Source organism: Helianthus annuus, chromosome 8, assembly GCF_002127325.2.
Source record: "Helianthus annuus cultivar XRQ/B chromosome 8, HanXRQr2.0-SUNRISE, whole genome shotgun sequence".
NCBI lineage: Eukaryota > Viridiplantae > Streptophyta > Magnoliopsida > Asterales > Asteraceae > Helianthus > Helianthus annuus.
The window spans coordinates 35,501,629-35,508,288 of NC_035440.2; the positions used below are offsets into that span (position 1 = coordinate 35,501,629).

At 32.4% G+C, this 6,660-nt stretch overlaps 1 long non-coding RNA gene across 1 annotated transcript; it reads right to left on the bottom strand.

Annotated features, from left to right (window-relative positions):
* Window positions 1–294: 294 nt before the first annotated feature.
* On the bottom strand, window positions 295–2,551 carry LOC110871038. Its single transcript, XR_002553437.2, has 3 exons — window positions 2,358–2,551; window positions 2,116–2,220; window positions 295–519 (listed from the first exon to the last, which is right to left on the bottom strand). It is a non-coding gene; the product is annotated as an uncharacterized LOC110871038 (long non-coding RNA).
* Between the last annotated feature and the right edge of the window lie 4,109 nt (window positions 2,552–6,660).

Below are 6,660 nucleotides of genomic sequence, written 5' to 3' on the forward strand. Positions count from 1 at the left end.
TGCCTTCCATACTCCAAATGTCCGTTCGATCACATTTCTTAAAGATGAGTGATAGTAGTTAAATGTCTCTTTTAGTCCTTTCGGAGCACGTTGGGCAGCTGTTTGACCTCAACGAAAATCAGGTATATGATAACGAACATCATTTCCTTTATATATAGCAAGATAGCCTCTGGTATTTGGGTACCCGGCATCAACAACATAGTACTTATCTGTATAAATTGAACGTGTACTTCAATGCAATGGTATAGTAAAAATATATCATAAAACATATATAAAATAATACTAACCACCCGTTGGACGAGGAAATTTCACCTCTAGCTTACGTAATGCTTCTAAAAAAATTCTTGTGTCATGTGCAGTGCCTTCCCATCCCGCTTATGCAAATGCAAAACACATATTAAAATCACATGCTGCCATGATATTTTGTGTTGCATATCCTTTTCTACCAATATATTTTGCTTGTTCATGCTCTCGAACTGATGCTTTAACATGTGTCCCATCAATAGCACCAATGCAATCCTATAGATACAAAAACACTAATAACACTAGAAGTCTAGAAGAAACTCAAGTAAGCATACATAGAAGGCTAGAAAAGCCCCAAAGAGTTCTAATAACACTAGAAGAAACTCAAGTAAGCGGTCTGATCTTTATCCCTTAAGTCTTCGAATATATAATTATAATATTCTAGTTTACAGAATATGAAGCCTAAGATGATCTATAACTAGCACGAAAACAGTAAAACCTTTTGCCTATGGCTTCCAAAAATATAAGGAGACTGTTTGATGATGGATGGATATGTGTATGAAAGTAGGGACTAACTTTAAGCAATTGAATAGAACAACTGTACGCAATATTCATGAAGATAACTACCATTTTTCAAGCATACAAGAGGACTAGCTTTCTCTTATTCTTCAACATATAATGAGACTTCTCATACATGTACTAATGCATTTCAAGTCTTTATTACTTAATTGTTCCTTATTCACAATTATGTCTGATAAGTGATAACTTGTTCATCTGAATAGAGTCAACTAACATGCAACTGCAGTTCTAAATAGTGGGGGCAATCTTGACCCAAAGCCTTCCAAGTAGGTCAATTTGGTTACTTTTCGACGCGTACCGTTTCGAGGTGAACCGTTTCGAATTGAACCATTCCGACCCGTACCGTTTCGATGCGAACCGTTTCAACGTGAACCGTTTTGAATCGAACCGTTTCAACGCATACAGTTTCGAATCCCGTTTCGATCAGTACCGTTTCGACCCATACCATACAGAATTTTATTTTTTTATATATTATATTAAAATGATGATAACATTGATGAGCCGAGCTTTGGCTCGTTTAAGCGATGTTGAAGTGAGCTCGAGCCGAGCTTTTAGCTCGTTTAAGGTTGTTCTCAAAATAGTTCGAACCGAGTCGAGCCGAGCTCGAGCTTTGGGTTTTACTCGCGAGCCGAGCACGAGCTCAAAGAAGTAGGCTCGAACCGAGCCGAGCTCGAGCTTCATAAAAATCTAACGAGCCGAGCTCGAGCCTGGTCGAGCTCGGGCTCGGCCCGGATCGTTTACACCCCTAATCAATTCTGCACAATTAGATTAAACTAAATCATTAAATTAGCAGAGATCCACAGCAAAATTTTGTTAACAACTGCATCCATGTCTCAAATCAGTAAATCTAGCAAATAATTAATCACAAATTTCATAAAAATACTACCTCTTATTTCACAAATTATGTTTGATAACTTGTTCATCTCATCATCTGCATACAGTCATCTAACAACATGCAACTACAGTTCTAATCTATCCTCATTCAAATATATAATTATAATATTCTAGTTTAGTTTCTTCTATCACGGGTATATGCTATAATGTATAGTATAGCTCGTCATTAGCTGCTACTGAATGAATGTTTATACATGATATACATTATTCGTACACTGTTACATCAACTATATCAACTATCTGTTTTATTTGTCGACAATAAACCATAAGTTAACTCAGCCTCTTAAACCTATCCTCTTAAACCTATCCTGATCCAAACGACGAACAATCAACAACAATTTCATTGAATCAAACCAATTGCACCAAATTGAAAACAAAAACAATTAACAGGACGAATACCTTACGCAGGGCAAACGGCAGATGCTAGAGGTAACAACAAGAGAAAATTAAGAGACGAGAAACCCTAACGCACCGCTTTCAATCTGTTGTGTGGGAAACGAATGGCTGGAATATCACGCACCAAGAAGAGAAGAAATAGTTAGAAAAACAGAGTGAATTTATACTATTAATGTGAAGAGAAGAAATAGTTGTGGTGATCGAAAGTAAAGAGGATGATTGGGGATCGTGATGAAGAAGCATACCTCTTGATGGAGCGAACTGCAGGCAGCGGAGATCGATCAAAGGATCGTGATGAAGAGGTAAACTTCCATGGGAATTTTGGCGGCAGTTATGGCGCTAAGTTTTGTGGAATCACGTTTTCCTGTAGTAAGGGGTGACCTACTTATGGATTATCACGTTTTGAACTCTACAAAACGTAAAAAATCACTTTTTATTAATTTTTACCAAACACTTAAAATAGATTTTTTGCGATTTCAAAACACAATAATCAGATAATCAGGTTGAAAAAGCAATCCCAAACACCCCCTTAGATACGCCACATGATAGGTCACCTTCAATTATCTTGCTTTTGCCAACAAAGAATTAGCAATAGTAATTATTTAAGTTGGTATATTCTTACTTCTTAGTTTTATATTATAGCTTAGGTTTAAGGCACTATAAACCTTTTATTCTGAACACATACAAAATGTCACACTAACCCTTTCATTTAATGACTTAAATTAATCATGTTCTAATTCAGTAACTATTTATTATTATTGTTGTTGTAAATGGATAAAAAAAAGTGGATGGATTATTCATGACCCAAGCCATGCTGGCCTATATTGCCTGGTGCTAAAAAATAATCATTTCAATTTGAACGATTTAGCCAGTTACCCAACCCAGTTTATATTGTACCTTGACTTTTAGTTATTTGGCATTGTGAACTCATCTTTTCATGTTTTTTTTAGGTTCATGTTGTCACTACATACTTCCAAAGGCTATCAAGGGTAGTTCTGCTCCTAGAAATGAATCAAACTCCTAAGAAAATGAAAAGAGGAGTTTAACGAGTAGGTGCACATAAATTATCTCCCATTTAAAGGATGCGGGTCTAAGATATACTACATTATTTTTCCTTATGTTTTCCATTTATGTATATTTAACTGGTAAACTTCTTTTAATCAACATTATACTTTTTAATTTGTGGTTTTTCTACGCCAAACAGAGTATAGTTAATCCATATTTGTGGGGCTTGGACGTTGGTTGAAAAGAACAAAGCCAAATATTCATGCTTGCCTGAAAATGATGAGGTTCATATTATGTTCTTTCCTTTCTTAATAATTAGTTCATCATCTTATTATTTATAAACATAGTTGACTAATATTACGGAATTCCAATCAGTTATTATTGTAACTAGGTTATCACCCGTGGTACCCACGGGTTGTTTTATTTTATTAGTTATTAATCATGTATATTTTTTAAGTATAACGGCTTATTTTTTTAAAATTTGTGAGGACATGCACTGATAATTCTATATAAATTATGAGATAAGATTATTGGTTTACTGTTTGATGATATAATCTTTGATTTTAAAATAAATAATCTTTGATTGATATTTATTTGAAAATATCTATGCATTTTTGGATACCGTGAAAATCTGTATTTGAAAACTTGTATTAATTAAGATTATTGAATCAATTTTATAGAGATCAGAACCCTAATTTTCGGTGACTACATAAGTTTTTTGAAAACATCTATTTGTTAACATATAATTATTTAGTATAAGACCAGAACAATTATAATAACCATCCAGAACAATATATTGTTATTGGGTAAAAACATATTATTAATAGCATAAAAAGGTTGTCGTTGGAAAATAAACTATAACCACAAGTTGTAAGGTAGATATGATATCTAAAATATTGTATGATTATATATCGTATGATAGATTTTATGATTATTATAATCAGTGTTGTAAAAGTCGGCCTACACGGCTTGTACTCGGCGAGTACTCGGTCCTCGGGCCACCTCCGAGGCGAGTTTACCCTAGTCGAACTTGACTAGTCGGTGGCGGTCAAAATCGGTCAACATCGGCTTACTCGGCCTTGTACTCGGACTACTCGGCCTTGTACTCAGACTAGGCGGACTTGTATTCTGAATACTCGGACTTGTACTCGGCCTACTTGGCCTTGTACTCGGACTACTCGGCCTTATACTCGGTGAGATTTGAAATTCAAACATGTTTCATTTTAAATTATACTCATTTTGACATGAATTATGCCTATTTTAACATATTAATAATTTATAAAAAATAATTTTCTTTATATTTATCATGTCCGCGTACTCGCCGAGTACTCCTATTACTCCCATCTCCCTAGTCGGCCGACTAGGGACCGTCTATCAACTTTTACAACACTAATTATAATTGACCTAAATGCGAATAAATGGTGAATTAAAATATTAGATAAAAAAATTATGATTTTATTTAAGTGAAAATAAGTATTTTGTTTAAATATGAATGTTACGAAAAGAATAAATATTTCAATCATCCTTAACTATTGGGTTATAGATAAGTTATTTAAATACAATTGAAGTATATAAGACATGATAATTATATCATGTTAAATCGTACTATTACATATTAAAATGATAAAATTAACTTTCCTGCCAATTAATTTTATAAAATTTAAAATTAGTTACATTTAAGAAATGGTTTTCACATACAACGTTATCAATAATAGTGATATAAACAACAATCACAATTATTATAAAATAATCCATATTATTCAAAACATTATTGTCTTCAAAACCACACCACCAAACATAAATAAACGAGAAAGAAAATATAAGCCAATTGTCTTAAAAACAACATGACCAAACATAAATCTAAGGCCAAAGGCTACTTCTCCATTTTTGGAATGAGAAGTTTTGGAGATTCAAAATCTTGCACTTCATCTTTTTCATCACTAACACGACGTTTGGTTGAAGAACATCCCAGTGTGTCGTCAACATCATACACCTCATGAAGATTACATTTAACTTCGCCAGTAGAAGATGACTTCAGATTACTTTGCATGACATTTAAAATAGGCGTTTTATTATCTTTGGTGTAAGAAACCTCATCCTACAAAAAAATAGTTGATAAATATATAAATCTCATATAAGTCAATAAATGTAACCTTCATAAAATTTAAACATAAAAAGTTATTAAAAAAACCTTTCTAATATCACAGGGATTTGATTGAATTTCGGACAGTTGAAGACCGGATGACTCGGACTACTCGTGCTAAAACAAAACCAAGAATAATTAAAAATACTTATAATAAAAAATAATAAGTTTATAAATAAAAGGTTATACTTGGTGAATATTGAATTTAGTGTATAGTGCAGAAATAATCTCTGGATCTGATGTGACCATTGAAATTCCATAATTCTCCACTTGATACTGAATGTTAAATTCAGAAACAGTTATGATAAAAGCAAGTTTCTGGCCAATCAAGTTGTCAAATACATCAGGATATGGCTTGAGGATACCACCTGAAGCTAATTCCTACGAAGTTAGAACAAATAAGTATTAATATCTATTAAAGATACGAAAGACATTATTTGTACAAATTATTGAGATTACCGAATTTGATAAGTAAATATACCTCATCTTGCACTTGTACCAATTCTTTTGCTTTTTAAAAATCTTGTATGCTTCAAAGGCAAATAGTGTCAATGTAACAGTACCAGATGAGTCTTGAACATGAATTGGTATCTTGAAACTATTTATATTCATGTTCTCTTTTGTTTATTAATATAAACAGTTTCAAGATACCAGTTTGTGTTCAAGACTCATCTGGTACTGTTACATTGACACTATTTGACTTTAAAGCATACAAGATTTTCAAAAAGCAAAAGAATTGGTGCAATTGCAAGATGAGGTATATTTACTTATCAAATTCGGTAATCTCAATAATTTGTATAAATAATGTCTTTTGTATCTTTAATAGATATTAATACTTATTTGTTCTAACTTCGTATGAATTAGCTTCAGGTGGTATCCCCAAGCCATATATCCTGATGTATTTGACAACTTGATTAGCCAGAAACTTGCTTTCATCATAACTGTTTCTAAATTTAATATTCAATATCAAGTGGAAAATTATGGAATTTCAATGATCACATCAGATCTAGAGATTATTTATGCACTATACACTAAATTCAAAATTCATCAAGTATAACCTTTTATCAATATGATATGTCCTTTTATTTATAAACTTATTATTTTTTATTATAAGTATTTTTAATTATTCTTGGTTTTGTTTTAGCACGAGCAGTCCGAATCATCCGGTCTTCAACTGTCCGAAATTCAATCAAATCCTTGTCATGTTACAAAGGTTTCTTTAATAACTTTTTATGTCTAAATTTTATGAAGGTTACATTTATTGACTTATATGAGATTTATATATTTATCAACTATTTTTTTTAGGATTAGGTTTCTTATACCGAAGATAATAAAACGCCTATTTCAAATGTCATGCAAAGTAATCAGAAGTCTTCTTCTATTGGCGAAGTTAAACGTAA